Raw genomic sequence first — 18,705 nt, forward strand, 5'->3', positions numbered from 1 at the left:
CATGGGGACTAACATTGCTAGTAATGGTTGAGATCATGGGGACTAACATTGCTAGTAATGGTTGAGATCATGGGGACTAACATTGCTAGTAATGGTTGAGATCATGGGGACTAACATTGCTAGTAATGGTTGAGATCATGGGGACTAACATTGCTAGTAATGGTTGAGATCATGGGGACTAACATTGCTAGTAATGGTTGAGATCACGGGGACTAACATTGCTAGTAATGGTTGAGATCATGGGGACTAACATTGCTAGTAATGGTTGAGATCACGGGGACTAACATTGCTAGTAATGGTTGAGATCATGGGGACTAACATTGCTAGTAATGGTTGAGATCATGGGGACTAACATTGCTAGTAATGGTTGAGATCATGGGGACTAACATTGCTAGTAATGGTTGAGATCATGGGGACTAACATTGCTAGTAATGGTTGAGATCACGGGGACTAACATTGCTAGTAATGGTTGAGATCACGGGGACTAACATTGCTAGTAATGGTTGAGATCATGGGGACTAACATTGCTAGTAATGGTTGAGATCATGGGGACTAACATTGCTAGTAATGGTTGAGATCATGGGGACTAACATTGCTAGTAATGGTTGAGATCATGGGGACTAACATTGCTAGTAATGGTTGAGATCATGGGGACTAACATTGCTAGTAATGGTTGAGATCATGGGGACTAACATTGCTAGTAATGGTTGAGATCATGGGGACTAACATTGCTAGTAATGGTTGAGATCATGGGGACTAACATTGCTAGTAATGGTTGAGATCATGGCAGCAATCAATACAAGTATTATCTGCATTACCCCACATGGCAGTTTCTCATCCTGTTTCTGTTAGGTTCTCTGACAGTTTGTTTGTGGCATTTTCCAGCAGATTATTTTGTCACTGCAGATACCAGGTCACATTTTATGCCACATGTGACTTGGTGCTGGAACTTTTGCCTGTCTTTAATTGACCCCACGCTTTCCCTAGTAGTCAGGTAGGGCCGACATGTCGCTCTTACCTTGGAGTTTCTGCTGGTTAATCTTTGTTTTGTGTGACAGCTGTTAATCTTCTCGCCACGGGTCCACCTTTGGTTCAGCAGCTCACCTCGGAACTCATTTTCTAGAGAAACCAATGAATGGAAAAGTTAGAATATGGTGAAATATAATTTTACTATCTCTGTTCAGTGCAAATTAAAAGTAGAATCCCATTTTGGACATTTGCCATAAATCTCTGATCGATATTAGACCTGCATATATCTTGAGAATAGGGCCAGGAATGGAGAGGTTTCTGCGCATACAAAGCTCACCCTATTCACTTCTTGATTTTCTTGGCTACATCTATCTCATGGTTATCTACCATAACTGCCTGAAATGTGAACACCCGTTTGAAGAGTAACCATCATTTTTTTTTTAATTTAATAAATCAATAGTATACATACAAATAAGCAACTTTGTAATATATCTTATCGGAATAATCGGCTTCTTTTTACCCCTAGATTGATCTTTCTCTCTCCAATCATGGGTAAAATCTGTATTCAGTGAAGACAGATTTCCCCATTAGCGAGATAGGAGATGAGAGTTGGTGCTTTTCTATGGAAAGGGGGAGCTACAGACATTCTACTGCAAGTTTCAAAGAAACTCCTAGTTCTCCTGATATAACTATTCCAGTTCTCCATAGAACTTCATGAGCACCATCTGCCATCTCCTATCTCAGTAATGGGAAAATCTGTATTCAGATTTCACCCTTGAATTGAGAATTTTGGGAAAGAATGATCAGTCCCGGAGGAGAAAGAAGAAGATCTCTCTGATAAGATATATTACAAAGTTGCTTATTTTCACGTGTACTATTGATTTATGAAATAAAAATAAAAACGACACTGACTCTTTAATGCTTAGCAGCATAATGGCACATATTGCAAGCTGTTAGGATGCCCATAATCTAATATCTCCACAATGCCAGGAGTGATAGCGGGCGACAAGGAGCACTTGCTCTTTTCCAGCCATCAATCTTCTATGTTTCCATTACAAAATGGAGCACGGTCAGGTGTGAGAGCGCGCGCTGTACACATCGGCCGTCCTCGTACGCTGGGAGTTATTTATAAAGGCTAAAAGGACAGAATAATGCTGTAAAGTGACATCAGCGCGGTGGTTGGGGGTTGCTCATACTGAATACTGAGTTATGCACAGTGATTTTCTTGCACACAAATCTTTCCCCAGCTGCATTTAAAAGACCTGATGGATCATAGTGCAGCTGGGGGTGGGGAGGGGGCGCCACTATTATTCTGCTCTTCACTCCCTCTTCTGCATTCGCTGTAATGAATCTTGCCTGCAGTAAAAATGCTATTCTCTTCTCTACGGTCCCTGAGTGCCTGCCAGGCGCTCTCCTCCTCTCACTGTTCTCCCAACATCAAGTGTTTTGTTGGGTGATGAGATATCACAACACGCCAGTCACCCAAGAAGGGGAATGTTGTAGGTTTTACATGCTAATTGTGACAAACAGAAAGTGCCCATGATTGACAGCTCTTCCGCGTGACGGGCGCTGGCAACTCTCGGCTAATGCCAGTCGGAAATGTATCAGCGACTGCAAATCCTTATCCCAGTATCAAACATTAACTTGTCTCCGACTCTTCTCCTGTATGTTTTACAGCGGCTAAGATACTCACATAGAGCTGGATGCATAGTAAAAAATACCGCTACGCGCGACTCACGGTCGTAAATGAAATTCTGACTAATATTTTACATATATCGGTACAGGATTGGACTCGCAGTGTAGGGTGATATTCATATGACACATTTAATAATGAAAATAGTCCATATTCTGGTCTGAAGGCTATGACCACTTTTGTAAAAAAAATTTAATGCTTCAATACCTCCTAAATATTAAAACAAACTGCCTAATAAGTGGTTCTACAGTTGGTGTATACAGCTCCTATGCAGAGTTATGTGTCACTAATAGTGCTCGCTAATTGGGTGCTCGGGTACACATTGAGTACCACAGGTACTCAAATAAAATGCTCGAGTCCCCAGCCACGTATGTCTTGAGGTTGTTAGACAGCCAAAAACATGCGGTGAATTCCCATGTATGGCAGGCAATGTCTGCATGTTTTTTTTGGCTGTCTAACAGCCGCAAAACATGCGCGGCGGGAACTTGAGCATGTCTATCGAGCACCCACAATACTCTGTGTGTACCTGAGGACCCACAATTCTCAGTGTGTATTCGAGCACCCACAATACTTGGTGTGTACCCGAGCACCCACAATACTCAGTGTGTATTAGAGCACCCACAATACTCTGTGTGTACCCGAGGACCCGCAATTCTCGTTGTATAACCGAGCACCCGCAATACTTGGTGTGTACCCGAGCACCCACAATACTCGGTGTGTATTCGAGCACCCACAATACTTGGTGTGTACCCGAGCACCCACAATACTTGTTGTGAACCCGAGCACCCACAATACTCGGTGTGTATTCGTGCACCCGCAATACTCAGTGTGTACTCGAGCACCCGCAATACTCGTTGTATACCCAAGCACCCGCAATACTTGTTGTATACCTGAGCACCCGCAATACTTGGTGTGTCTTCGAACACCCGCAATACTTGGTGTATACCCGAGCACCCGAAATACTTGGTGTGTATTCGAGCACCTGCAATACTTGGTGTGTACACGAGCACCCGCAATACTTGGTGTATACCCGAGCACCGGCAATACTTGGTGTGTACACGAGCACCCGCAATACTTGGTGTGTATTCGAGCACCCGCAATACTTGGTGTGTACCCGAGCACCTGCAATACTTGGTGTGTACACGAGCACCCGCAATACTTGGTGTGTACCCAAGCACCCGCAATACTTGGTGTGTACACGAGCACCTGCAATACTTGGTGTGTACCTGAGCGCCCGCAATACTTGGTGTGTACCCGAGCACCCGCAATACTTGGTGTGTACACGAGCACCTGCAATACTTGGTGTGTACCTGAGCACCCGCAATACTTGGTGTGTACCCGAGCACCCGCAATACTTGGTGTGTACCCGAGCACCCGCAATACTTGGTGTGTACACGAGCACCTGCAATACTTGGTGTGTACACGAGCACCCGCAATCCTTGGTGTGTACCCGAGCACCGGCAATACTTGGTGTGTACCCGAGCACCCGCAATACTTGGTGTGTACCCGAGCACCCGCAATACTTGGTGTGTACACGAGCACCTGCAATACTTGGTGTGTACACGAGCACCCGCAATCCTTGGTGTGTACCCGAGCACCGGCAATACTTGGTGTGTACCCGAGCACCCGCAATACTTGGTGTGTACCCGAGCATCGGCAATACTTGGTGTGTACACGAGCACCCGCAATACTTGGTGCGTACACGAGCACCGGCAATACTTGGTGTGTACCCGAGCACCGGCAATACTTGGTGTGTACCCGAGCACCGGCAATACTTGGTGTGTACCCGAGCACCCGCAATACTTGGTGTGTACCCGAGCACCCGCAATACTTGGTGTGTACACGAGCACCCGCAATACTTGGTGTGTACCCGAGCACCCGCAATACTTGGTGTATACCCGAGCACCCGCAATACTTGATGTGTACATGTGCACCCACAATACTTGGTGTGTACCCGAGCACCCGCAATACTTAGTGTATACCCGAGCACCCGCAATACTTGGTGTGTACACGAGCACCCGCAATACTAGGTGTATACCCGAGCACCCGCAATACTTGGTGTGTACACGAGCACCTGCAATACTTGGTGTGTACCCGAGCACCCGCAATACTAGGTGTATACCCGAGCACCCGCAATACTTGGTGTGTACACGAGCACCTGCAATACTTGGTGTGTACCCGAGCACCCGCAATACTTGGTGTATACCCGAGCACCCGCAATACTTGGTGTGTACCCGTGTACCCGAGCACCCGCAATACTTGGTGTGTACCCGAGCACCCGCAATACTTGGTGTGTACACGAGCACCTGCAATACTTGGTGTGTACACGAGCACCTGCAATACTTGGTGTGTACACGAGCACCCGCAATCCTTGGTGTGTACCCGAGCACCGGCAATACTTGGTGTGTACCCGAGCACCCGCAATACTTGGTGTGTACCCGAGCACCTGCAATACTTGGTGTGTACACGAGCATCGGCAATACTTGGTGTGTACACGAGCACCCGCAATACTTGGTGTGTACACGAGCACCGGCAATACTTGGTGTGTACCCGAGCACCGGCAATACTTGGTGTGTACCCGAGCACCGGCAATACTTGGTGTGTACCCGAGCACCCGCAATACTTGGTGTGTACCCGAGCACCCGCAATACTTGGTGTGTACACGAGCACCCGCAATACTTGGTGTGTACCCGAGCACCCGCAATACTTGGTGTATACCCGAGCACCCGCAATACTTGATGTGTACATGTGCACCCACAATACTTGGTGTGTACCCGAGCACCCGCAATACTTGGTGTATACCCGAGCACCCGCAATACTTGGTGTGTACACGAGCACCTGCAATGCTTAGTGTGTACCCGAGCACCCGCAATACTTGGTGTATACCCGAGCACCCGCAATACTTGGTGTGTACCCGTGTACCCGAGCACCCGCAATACTTGGTGTGTACACGAGCACCTGCAATACTTGGTGTGTACCCGAGCACCCGCAATACTTGGTGTATACCCGAGCACCCGCAATACTTGGTGTGTACCTGAGCGCCCGATGCAAACTCGAGCAGGGAGCACTTTCGGTCATCACTATGTTTACAGACTAAAGTCCTGATTCATTAAAGCGATTTGGCGTAAATCATTAGGAAAAGTCAGAATTTTGGACACAAAGTGGAGATGCACAAATAATTTGCAACTTTTGGCGTTTTCACACCAGTTTCGCCAATACATGACGCGCTGTGGAGTAAGCACTAGAATAAGATTTGCGGTGAGGCACAAGGAGGCGCATGATTCATTGACCTCTTAATGAACTAATCGACTCTTGATGAATCTGACCCATGAATGAGCGCACTTCTTGATGAATCTGGCCCATGGGTATGTGCACACAGAATTTTTATTCAGAGTTTTTGGAGCAGAAAGCAGAAGACGTTTTTGATGAGTTTTGAGGAGTTGGATTGTTTCTGCTCAGTGGCTATGTGCACATGGCATCTGCTCTCTGACAGTGGAGCCACCAGAGTTTTCAGACCATTGTCGCTTCACCTCTGCCGACGTTTTTGAGCTTGTTTTTAAGGCAACACTGCTACTAGTGTCTTTTGCCTACACCTTCTCTTATACAGATGAACATGTTATTTCCTTTAGCCACTCCAGGTTTCCTAAACCCTGAAACGGTACAAAAAAGTAACAATATACTAAATGTGTCCACAGCAGTGTTACTTTTACATTGCTGTGCATTACATACAAAAAAATTTTGAGCTTTTTCAGGTGGTTCTTGGATGGAATCAGCCTGTGCGCACATAGCCAATTTCTAGTGATGAGCAAACATGCTTGAATAAAGTGTTATCTGAGCATGCTCGGGTGCTGAGTGTCTTCGGTGTGATCGAAAAATATGTTTGAGTCCCCAGGGCTGCATGTCTCACAACTGTTTGACAGCCGCAACACATGCAGGGATTGCCTAACAAACAGGGAATCCCTGCATGCATGTGTTGCGGCTGTCGAACAGTTGTGAGACATGCAGCCGCAGAGACTAGCACATATTTTTTGAGCAGGCTGAAGACACTCAGCACCCGAGCATGCTCAGATAACACCTTATTCCAGCATGTTCGCTCATCTCTAGTTACAAACTCTCCCATTGAATCCTCAGAATTGCCAGATTCTCTGTTAACTCATTCTGCAGCCAGCAGTAGTCAGCGCAATAGACAGAGGCTACAGAATTTTTTCAATGAAATTCAATTAAAAAATGATTTTTATCCACAAATACATGCATTTAAGTAGGAAGAAATGAAATATCTTTGATGATCCCACAAAAGGTTTTTTAGCTGCCTACAAGAAATCCATTTTTTGGTTTTTTTTTCAATGCGCACTTAAACGGTTATTCCGATCTTAGCCTTTCACGACTGAGACAGGGATAACACCGCCCGGACCCTGACCCTGACCCCTGGAGATTAGCTGAGCTACCCTGGTTCTATATCTCCCATTCAGGTCTATGGAATTTACAGAAACGGTGCATCTTCCTCCGCAACACCTCCTGTGGTCAGGGCCTGGATGGAGCTGGGAATTAGCTTTTAATATAGCCTTATAACCATGACCTGTCCTCGCAGTATCCGAAAATAAGGCGTCCACATCGCCTTCACTGCTCTTTCCTTCTCCACATTACAGTGTGGGATAAATCTCTCCTGAGCAAGAAGATGAATTGATCATAAAACTGAATTCTGCAGATAACAGTATTGTTCATCAGCCTGCGGGTGGGCGGGTGGATGTGTGAATGAAATATTTACAATGACTTGTTCCTACTCATAGAAATTAGTAGTAATGTTTACATCCTTCATCTGCTGTGGAGCCTTATTCATACAGTGCATCCGAGTGTGGCAATCTCCTGGGGGATGTAGCTGCAGTCACTGATATATGTATCAGAGGAAATACAAAAGGGCGATTGCTCATATGCAGGATCGCTTTTCACTGGTTTCATTATTGCTTAAAGATATATCGTAAATGTAAGGATATGCAAGAGATAATCTCACTATATCCCACACGATAACCTCAATGAAGAACTCCCTGAGAATAATTCTACTCCCAAAGTAGCCAAACACCTGTTCTAGCCCAATAACGTACTCTTTAGTCTGTCTCAAAACTCTGTCCCTAAGGCCTCTTTCACACGTCCAGATAATTCCGGTACCGGAGTAAAGGTACCGTCACACTCAGCGACGCTGCGGCGATATAGACAACGAGCCGACCTAAACTAGATCGCTGGAGCGTCGCTGTTTAGGTCGCTGTAGAGACGTCAAACAGCAGCTCCAGAACGATGCAGGAGCGATCCTGTGACGTAACGGCGACTCACTTCTCGTTCTCGCTGGTTGTTAGCTCCATGTCAAACATTGCTGGCGTCGTTGCTTTTGATGTCAAACATGACGATACACGCCGACCTGGCGACGAAATAATGTTCTGGACTTCTAGCTCTGACCAGCGATGGCACAGCGGGATCCAGATCGCTGCTGCGTGTCAAACACAACGAGATCACTATCCAGGACGCTGCAACGTCACGGATTGTTGTCGTTCTCGTTGCAAAGTTGCTGAGTGTGACGGTACCTTTATCCGTGTCCGTGTGTCCGTGTGCTCACGTGGCACATCAGTGTGGCACACGTGGGCATCTGTGTGCTGCCTGAGGACCACACGGACAGTGCAGGAGAGACAGCGCTACAGTAAGCGCTGTCCCCCCCGCTGTGGTACTGAAGACGGCATTCATCTCTTCTCCCCGCAGGAGAGAAGAGATGAAAGATCAAGTTTTTTTTTCTTTTTTGTTAAAAATAAAGTTGCTGGGACCTCCCGCCTCTCATCCCCAGTGCGCCGCCCAGCCCCTTGCAGAAGAAATACTCACCCAGCTCCCGCGATGTCTCCTCTCTCCTCTCAGCGCCGGCAGCCTGTCCTGTGTGAGCGGTCACGTGGGACTGCTCATTACAGTGATGAATATGCACATATTCATCACTGTAATGAGCGGTCCCACGTGACCGCTCACACAGGAGAAGGGGCCGGCGCTGAGAGGAGAGAGGAGACATCGCGGGAGCTGGGTGAGTATTTCTTCTGCAAGGGGCCAGGCGGCGCACTGGGGATGGGAGGCGGGAGGTCCCAGCAACTTTATTTTTAACAAAAAAGAAAAAAAAACTTGATCTTTCATCTCTTCTCTCCTGCGGGGAGAAGAGATGAATGCCGCCTTCAGCACCACAGCGGGGGGGACAGCGCTTACTGTAGCGCTGTCTCTCCTGAGGGCGGTACGTGCACATGGAGGAGAGTGCACACTGTTCTCCGTGTGCACGTATGCAGGACGTATTACTGTATGTGCTGCCGGAGAAACACAGACATGTCTCCGTGTTTTGCACACAGACACACGGTCCGTGAAAACACGGAGACATGTGCATAGACCCATTCATTTGAATGGGTCTACGTGTGTCAGTGTCTCCGGTACGTGAGAAAACTGTCAGTACACGTACCGGAGACACTGACGTGTGAAAGAGGCCTGAGGCAGGCATACAGGTAAGATAAAATGTATGTTTTTATTTTCAACTCACTTATACAGCTCTTTACAGACATCATCATCACTGTCCCCATTGGGGCTCCCAATCTACATTCCCTATCAACATGTCTTTGGAGTGTGGGAGGAAACCGGAGATCCCGGAAAAAAACCATCTTACAGGGACTCTGTCAGCAGGCTTTTGCTATTTCATCTGAGAGCAGCATGATGTAAGGGCAGATAGTCTGATTCCTGGGATGTGTCACTTGCTCAGCCGCTTGCTGTAATTTCAATACAACCAGTGTTTTATCAGCAGGAGATTATGGGACTAGGTGACACCTGCCAGACAGTCCAGCTAATCTGTGCAAGTGCAGCGCCCCAGAGTCCTGGTCGTTGCAGTATCATGGCTCAGCCACTAAGGGGGGCCATGGTGCGTTCGATGGCACTGAAGGAGTTCTCTGAGCAGGTATCACAGTCACCAATACATTTCACAGCTGGGCCTCCGGGGGGAGCTAAGGGTGCTATTCATTAGGCCACTCCCCACCATAGTGGGTAAACTGGGGGTCGGGCAGGAAGTTAGAGAGAACGCTGACGGGATTGAACGGAGCAACACCCTGTGGCAGGGGGTGTTGTGAAGGGAGAGACTGTAGGGTCTCTGCCAGGGGTGGGATCCTGGCAGAGGCTTGGCATGGAAAGAACGTAAAGGGACCGTGCCTGCTCAGCATAGCGGCGGTGCCCAAGGAAGGACTAAGAAGCGAGATAGATTGTGCTGAGTGAGAAACGAAATCAAGCGAAAGGAGATACCAGTGAGGGTTGTGCTGAAAGAGGCAGCACCTTACTGAGGCGCACTACCGGTGGCCGGAACGCCGAGGAGGTAAAGAGTTTCAAGCCATACCTCAGACCTACGGCAGGGCAGTTAGCTTGAGGCGGACTGTCTCACGCATCACCCAGGAAGGCAAAGGGGGGTACCAACAGGAGAGGGGCGCAGATAGAGTCCCGGAAGATCTCCGAGCCTCCCCGTCATACGGGTGCGTTCCTACCATAGTATCTGGAGGGACGAGGAAGATCATTGCGAATTAAGTTGTTGTGAGGGAACACGAGAAACAGACACAACAGTTGTGGGGTACTTTCCGTAAGCACAGCAGGGAAGGACTGCAACACATAGCGCTAGAAGGAAGGCACCGATTTCCACCTGCAAGGAGAGCTCTGGAAGTGCCATTGGACCGGCCGGACTTGCGCAGCCTGGTGAGCCGTATTCTGGACTGAGGACCCAGAGAGCTTCAGTAAAGAGGTAAAGAGACTGCAACCTGGTGTCCTCGTTATTTACCGCGACCTGCACCCCACAACTGCACCGCTACACCGTTACTACACCACTTATTGCACCGGACGTTCCCCCACTGACGGACAGGGCCACGGACCGGGTCTAGCCACCGTGACAACCCCAGGACTGAGACCTAGAGGCCCGGCTCCGGGTACCCTCGGCCCTGCGGCGGTGTGGGGGCGCTCCAACTTGGCGTCACGAACAGGATCTACTTAAGCCTGAAGAATCAGGTCATGTGTGCCTAGAGACTGTGATTTACTGTACTTTATTGCAAGATTGTACTGCGCCATTGGCCGCCAGAAGTTCCCGCCAAAAGGCGCCGCCATTGCTACACCCCAGGAGAAGGAGGGTGTGTTATGGGCGGAGACTCTCAGTGTGGCGCGAGAAATGGCTACCGCCCCCTGCACTTCTGGCTGCAAAGAGATGACCTGCCCCAAAACAGAAGACAACCCCCTGAGATGCAACGGCGGGAAGCGGGTGATGGAGAAGCCCGACCTCAGAGAAATGGCGGAGTTAGGTGCATGCACTGCCAGCGACTATCAGGCGGCGATGATGAACGGCGAGTGCCTGAGCGAGGAAGAAGCAGTTCCGGCCTGCCCTTCTTCACCGGAGATGGACCGGAAGCCTGCGGACCCGACAGCGGAGTTACGTTCACCAATCCCGACCTCGGAGTTAGAGGAGGAGGAACCACAGCTAGCGGAGCCGAATCCGAGCATCCCATTGGAGGAGCCCCGGTCCGGGCTGCAGCAGATTCCAGCGTCTTTGTTAACGGACCGGAGCGGCACCGATGGAACCACATCAGGCGCAGGTATGGGCGGCGCCCCTACTCCCCTGGACGGTTCTGCTCTCCCGACCGATCCTCCCCACAACAGTAACCCCGCGTTTACAATCGACCGAGCGGTTCTCACCCCAGGTGCGTTGGGGAAGTTGTTACCACCATTGCCAACCAGGTGGGGAGAGCCCATAGAAATGGACCCAGGAGGGGTGATGTTCCGATGGGATGTTCCCTGGGTCGAGCAGGATGGGATTCCAATGGAAGGTCTCACTATTGCGATACTTACCTGGGACCAATACAAACAATGCGTGCTCCAGCATTGGGGACAGCGCACCGAAGTTGAAAGACGGGAACTGCAGAGCAAAAAAATGATCTATGATGGGACGGATGCTGTCAGGCGAGGGACGGTGGCGGCATTCCACCCAAAGAAGGGGTGGGGTTCCATTTGGGAGTCGGGTCTACCTACTGGCATCTTCGTTGCCGGCTACGATGTGGAGACCCCCTGCTGTGATCGAGAAGGTGAACCACTCCGGGAGGGGGATCAGGTGACATATACCCGCCACTGGAACACACAAGGATGGCGTGCCCGGAAAGTTCAGCGATGCGAGTCTGAGAGAATGGCACCTGCGGCCCCAACTGTGGTCAATCCAGGGCTGCCAGATCTTGTTACTGTTTCTACTGTACGCTTTGTAGCAGCTCCTGAACTTGCCGACAGAGTTAGGCTTCAAATTCAGACAGCAGGCGACCAGGTGGTCCCTGCGGAGCTTGCCGCTGGTGTCCGTGTTACAGTGGCCGGGGTTCAGGAGCCCAAGCCACCAGAAGAAGAATAAACCTCGATACCATGGAAAATGTAAATAGTTAACTGTTCTGTCATGATCTCCATGGCCAGAGAACTAGCATAAGCCTCAATAGGAACAAGCTCTTGGAAGATGTAACTGTACTGACCATGAACTAAACCTACCGCATCATCTAGAAGTAGCCAGGTAGCATGTCCTACTTTTTATCCCTATATGCCCAGCGCCGGCCGGAGAACTAAATAATGCTAGCAGAGGGAAATATAAGACCTGACTCACCTCTAGAGAAATGCCCAAAAAGGAGACAGAAGCCCCCCACATATATTGGCGGTGATATGAGATGAAACAACAAACGCAGCAGGAAAATAGTTTTAGCAAATTTGAGGTCCGCTTTCTAGATAGCAGAAGACAGAAAGCATACTTTCATGGTCAGTAGAAAACCCTAACAAAACACATCCAGAAATTACTTTAGGACTCTGGCATTAACTCATAATACCAGAGTGGCAATTCCTGATCAACAAGAGCTTTCCAGACACAGTAACGAAACTGCAGCTGTGAACTGGAACCAAAATACAAAAACAAAACATGGACGAATGTCCAACTTATCTAGTAGATGTCTGGGAGCAGGAACAAGCACAGAGAGGCTTCTGATAACATTGTTGACCGGCAAGCATCTAACAGAGAAGCCAGGTTATATAGCGACACCCAGATCTAATCAGAACAGGTGAACAGGGAAGATGATGTCACAAGTTCAATTCCACCAGTAGCCACCGGGGGAGCCCAGAATCCAAATTCACAACAGTACCCCCCCCTCAAGGAGGGGGCACCGAACCCTCACCAGAACCACCAGGGCGATCAGGATGGGCCCTATGAAAGGCACGAACCAGATCAGAGGCATGAACATCAGATGCAGTGACCCAAGAATTATCCTCCTGGCCGTATCCCTTCCACTTGACCAGATACTGGAGTCTCCGTCTGGAAACACGGGAGTCTAGGATTTTTTCCACAACGTACTCCAACTCACCCTCAACCAACACCGGAGCAGGAGGCTCAACGGAAGGCACAACCGGTGCCTCATACCTGCGCAATAACGACCGATGAAAAACGTTATGAATAGAAAAGGATGCAGGGAGGTCCAAACGGAAGGAAACAGGGTTAAGAATCTCCAATATTTTATACGGACCGATGAACCGAGGCTTAAACTTAGGAGATGAGACCCTCATAGGGACAAAACGAGAAGACAACCACACCAAATCTCCAACACAAAGCCGAGGACCAACACGACGGTGACGGTTGGCAAAAAGCTGAGTCTTCTCCTGGGACAACTTTAAATTGTCCATCACCTGCCCCCAGATATGATGCAATCTCTCCACCACCGCATCCACTCCAGGACAATCCGAGGATTCCATCTGACCGGAGGAAAATCGAGGGTGGAACCCTGAATTACAGAAAAACGGGGACACCAAAGTGGCAGAGCTGGCCCGATTATTGAGGGCGAACTCCGCCAATGGCAAAAAAGCAACCCAATCATCCTGGTCAGCAGACACAAAACACCTCAGATATGTCTCCAGGGTCTGATTAGTCCGCTCGGTCTGGCCATTAGTCTGAGGGTGAAAAGCAGACGAAAAAGACAAATCTATGCCCATCCTAGCACAGAATGCCCGCCAAAATCTAGACACAAATTGGGTTCCTCTGTCAGAAACGATATTCTCAGGAATACCATGCAAACGAACAACATTTTGAAAAAACAGGGGCACCAACTCGGAAGAAGAAGGCAATTTGGGCAGGGGAACCAAATGGACCATCTTAGAAAAACGGTCACACACCACCCAGATGACAGACATCTTCTGAGAAACAGGCAGATCTGAAATAAAATCCATCGAGATGTGTGTCCAAGGCCTCTTAGGAATAGGCAAGGGCAACAATAATCCACTAGCCCGAGAACAACAAGGCTTGGCCCGAGCACAAACGTCACAAGACTGCACAAAGCCTCGCACATCTCGTGACAGGGAAGGCCACCAGAAGGATCTTGCCACCAAATCCCTGGTACCAAAAATTCCAGGATGACCTGCCAATGCAGAAGAATGTACCTCAGAGATGACTCTACTGGTCCAATCATCAGGAACAAACAACCTATCAGGCGGACAACGATCCGGTCTATCCGCCTGAAACTCCTGCAAGGCCCGCCGCAGGTCTGGAGAAACGGCTGACAAGATAACTCCCTCCTTAAGAATACCTGTGGGGTCAGAGTTGCCGGGTGAATCAGGCTCAAAACTCCTAGAAAGGGCATCCGCCTTAACATTCTTAGAACCCGGTAGGTACGATACCACAAAATTAAACCGAGAGAAAAATAATGACCAGCGCGCCTGTCTAGGATTCAGGCGCCTGGCGGTCTCAAGATAGATCAAATTTTTGTGGTCAGTCAATACCACCACCTGATGTCTGGCCCCCTCGAGCCAATGGCGCCACTCCTCAAACGCCCACTTCATGGCCAAAAGCTCCCGATTCCCAACATCATAATTCCGCTCAGCGGGCGAAAATTTACGGGAAAAGAAGGCACAAGGCCTCATCACGGCGCAGTCAGAACTTTTCTGCGACAACACTGCCCCAGCCCCGATCTCAGAAGCGTCGACCTCAACCTGAAAAGGAAGAGTCACATCAGGCTGACGCAACACAGGGGCAGAAGAAAAACGGCGCTTAAGCTCCTGAAAGGCCTCCACAGCATCAGGGGACCAATTAGCAACATCAGCACCCTGTCTAGTCAAATCGGTCAATGGCTTAACGACATCCGAAAAACCAGAAATAAATCGACGATAAAAGTTGGCAAAGCCCAAAAATTTCTGAAGACTTTTAAGAGAAGAGGGCTGCGTCCAATCACAAATAGCTTGAACCTTGACAGGATCCATCTCAATGGAAGAGGGAGAAAAAATATATCCCAAAAAGGAAATTCTCTGAACCCCAAAAACGCACTTAGAACCCTTGACACACAGAGAATTAGACCGCAAAACCTGAAAAACCCTCTTAACTTGCCGGACATGAGAGTCCCAATCATCCGAAAAAATCAGAATATCATCCAGATACACTATCATAAATTTATCCAAAAAATCGCGGAAAATATCATGCATAAAGGACTGGAAGACTGAAGGGGCATTAGAAAGACCAAAAGGCATCACCAAATACTCAAAGTGGCCCTCGGGCGTATTAAATGCGGTTTTCCACTCATCCCCCTGCCTGATCCGCACCAAATTATACGCCCCACGGAGATCAATCTTAGAGAACCACTTGGCCCCCTTTATGCGAGCAAACAAATCAGTCAGCAACGGCAATGGGTATTGATATTTAACCGTGATTTTATTCAAAAGCCGATAATCAATACATGGTCTCAAAGAGCCGTCTTTTTTTGACACAAAGAAAAAACCGGCTCCTAAGGGAGATGACGATGGACGAATATGTCCCTTTTCCAAGGACTCCTTTATATATTCTCGCATAGCAGTATGTTCAGGCACAGACAGATTAAATAAACGACCCTTTGGGTATTTACTACCCGGAATTAAATCTATAGCACAATCGCACTCACGGTGCGGAGGTAGTGAACCCAGCTTGGGTTCTTCAAAGACGTCACGATAATCAGACAGGAACTCAGGGATTTCAGAGGGAATAGATGATGAAATGGACACCAAAGGTACGTCCCCATGAGTCCCCTTACATCCCCAGCTCAACACAGACATAGCTCTCCAGTCAAGGACTGGGTTGTGAGACTGCAGCCATGGCAATCCCAGCACCAAATCATCATGTAGATTATACAGCACCAGAAAACGAATAGTCTCCTGGTGATCCGGATTAATACACATAGTCACTTGTGTCCAGTATTGTGGTTTATTATTAGCCAATGGGGTGGAGTCAATCCCCTTCAGAGGAATAAGAGTCTCCAAAGGCTCTAAATCATACCCACAACGATTGGCAAAGGACCAATCCATAAGACTCAAAGCGGCGCCAGAGTCGATATAGGCGTCCGTAGTAATAGATGACAAAGAGCAAATCAGGGTCACAGACAAAATAAATTTAGACTGTAAAGTGCCAATGGGAACGGATTTATCAAGCTTTTTAGTACGCTTAAAGCATGCTGATATAACATGAGTAGAATCCCCACAATAGAAACACAACCCATTTTTCCGTCTAAAATTCTGCCGCTCGCTTCTGGACAGAATTCTATCACACTGCATGTTTTCTGGCGTCTTCTCAGTGGACACCGCCAGATGGTGCACTGGTTTGCGCTCCCGCAGACGCCTATCGATCTGAATGGCCATTGTCATGGACTCATTCAGACTTGCAGGCACAGGGAACCCCACCATAACATCCTTAATGGCATCAGAAAGACCCTCTCTGAAAGTAGCCGCCAAGGCACACTCATTCCACTGAGTAAGCACAGACCATTTACGGAATTTTTGGCAGTAAATTTCAGCTTCATCTTGCCCCTGCGATAGGGACATCAAAGTTTTTTCTGCCTGAAGTTCCAAATGAGGTTCCTCATACAGCAAGCCCAAGGCCAGAAAAAACGCATCCACATTGCGCAACGCAGGATCCCCTGGTGCCAATGCAAAAGCCCAATCTTGAGGGTCGCCGCGGAGCAAGGAAATCACAATCCCAACCTGCTGTGCAGGGTCTCCAGCAGAACGAGATTTCAGGGACAAAAATAACTTACAATTATTTCTAAAATTCTGAAAGCTAGATCTATTCCCTGAGAAGAATTCCGGCAAAGGAATTCTCGGCTCTGATACCGGAGCATGAACAACAAAATCTTGCAAACTTTGTACTTTCGTGGCGAGATTATTCAAACCTGCAGTTACACTCTGTAGATCCATTATAGACAGGTGAACATAGAGCCATTCAAAGATTAGAAGGAGAGAGAAAAAAAAGAAAGACTGCAGCATAGACAGACTGGCAAGTGATCCAATTAAGAGCACACTAACTACTAGAGAAAAAAAAAAAAAAAAAAAAAAAAAAAAATTTTCAGCAGACTTCTTATTTCTCTCCTTTCTCAGCCAAGGATTTTAACCCTTTAGCGGGCCGGTCAAACTGTCATGATCTCCATGGCCAGAGAACTAGCATAAGCCTCAATAGGAACAAGCTCTTGGAAGATGTAACTGTACTGACCATGAACTAAACCTACCGCATCATCTAGAAGTAGCCAGGTAGCATGTCCTACTTTTTATCCCTATATGCCCAGCGCCGGCCGGAGAACTAAATAATGCTAGCAGAGGGAAATATAAGACCTGACTCACCTCTAGAGAAATGCCCAAAAAGGAGACAGAAGCCCCCCACATATATTGGCGGTGATATGAGATGAAACAACAAACGCAGCAGGAAAATAGTTTTAGCAAATTTGAGGTCCGCTTTCTAGATAGCAGAAGACAGAAAGCATACTTTCATGGTCAGTAGAAAACCCTAACAAAACACATCCAGAAATTACTTTAGGACTCTGGCATTAACTCATAATACCAGAGTGGCAATTCCTGATCAACAAGAGCTTTCCAGACACAGTAACGAAACTGCAGCTGTGAACTGGAACCAAAATACAAAAACAAAACATGGACGAATGTCCAACTTATCTAGTAGATGTCTGGGAGCAGGAACAAGCACAGAGAGGCTTCTGATAACATTGTTGACCGGCAAGCATCTAACAGAGAAGCCAGGTTATATAGCGACACCCAGATCTAATCAGAACAGGTGAACAGGGAAGATGATGTCACAAGTTCAATTCCACCAGTAGCCACCGGGGGAGCCCAGAATCCAAATTCACAACACTGTTCATTCCTTTAACTGTTCCTGTTTGCTACTAAACCCGTCTAGGGTTAAAGGTGACCCCTTGTTGACCCGGGGCCACTATTGTTGTTCTCAAAGTTTTGCACAAGTTTAAAGAACTGCAGAAATCATGGACTGTGCATGATTCGAACTTCCCTTGTAAATAGTTTGCACCTTCTTAAAGGTGCTCCCTACTGGTTTTAGCCAAAGACACTTTGCGAAGATATTTGCCCTATTGGTTTGAGCCAAAAGACACTTTGCGAAGATTCCTTCTCTACTGGGTTTAGTTAAAGACACTTTGCGAAGAAACCTTTCCTACTAGTCCTAGTTAAAGACACTTTGTGAAGATCCCGGGCTGGAACTTTGCATAAGACTGGTAGGCTGAGAAGACGAGCTACCTCAGAAAGACTTGGTCCCCTCTTAAAGGGGATGTGACGAAGTAAATTTGAAAGAGATACTGTTACCGAACAGTAATGTGATAATGATGCCTTGAAAAAGAAAATGTAACTGTTTTACATGCCGAGTTATATGTGTTGAAGTTGTTGAAATGTGAAATCTGAATAATGTTTTGTAGAAAGGAAAGATGCAGAGAGCCCGTAGGGGTAGATGTAGAAGCCTGCATAGTTGAAAGTAAAAGAAGTAATAATGAAGGTGAGGATAGAAGGTAAACCCCGCGTCCCCATTGAAAAGTTACTTTGTTACTAAGGACAGAGAGTGAACCCGTAGGGGTTAGAGAGTGAGTCCTTAAAGGAGCCGAGTAGAGCGGGCTCAGAGTTCTTTAAATGAAAGGAATGTTATGTCTATACCGTGTATAGTAGCGAAAGGCAGTAGGCCCTGGCTGAACAGGGCGGTCCTGTAA

At 47.9% G+C, this 18,705-nt stretch overlaps 1 protein-coding gene across 2 annotated transcripts in view; it reads right to left on the reverse strand.

Moving 5' to 3' along the window:
* The window catches only part of MYT1 (myelin transcription factor 1), a 91,676-nt gene that overhangs the window by 51,010 nt on the left and 21,961 nt on the right, over window positions 1-18,705 (reverse strand). For both annotated transcript variants that reach the window (XM_077252954.1, XM_077252953.1), the window contains exon 2: window positions 1,019-1,119. The gene's annotated coding sequence lies outside the window, so the exon portion shown is untranslated. The remainder of the gene's footprint in view (window positions 1-1,018; window positions 1,120-18,705) is intronic.

This window comes from Ranitomeya variabilis, chromosome 4 (assembly GCF_051348905.1).
Source record: "Ranitomeya variabilis isolate aRanVar5 chromosome 4, aRanVar5.hap1, whole genome shotgun sequence".
In the NCBI taxonomy this organism is placed as follows: Eukaryota; Metazoa; Chordata; class Amphibia; order Anura; family Dendrobatidae; genus Ranitomeya; species Ranitomeya variabilis.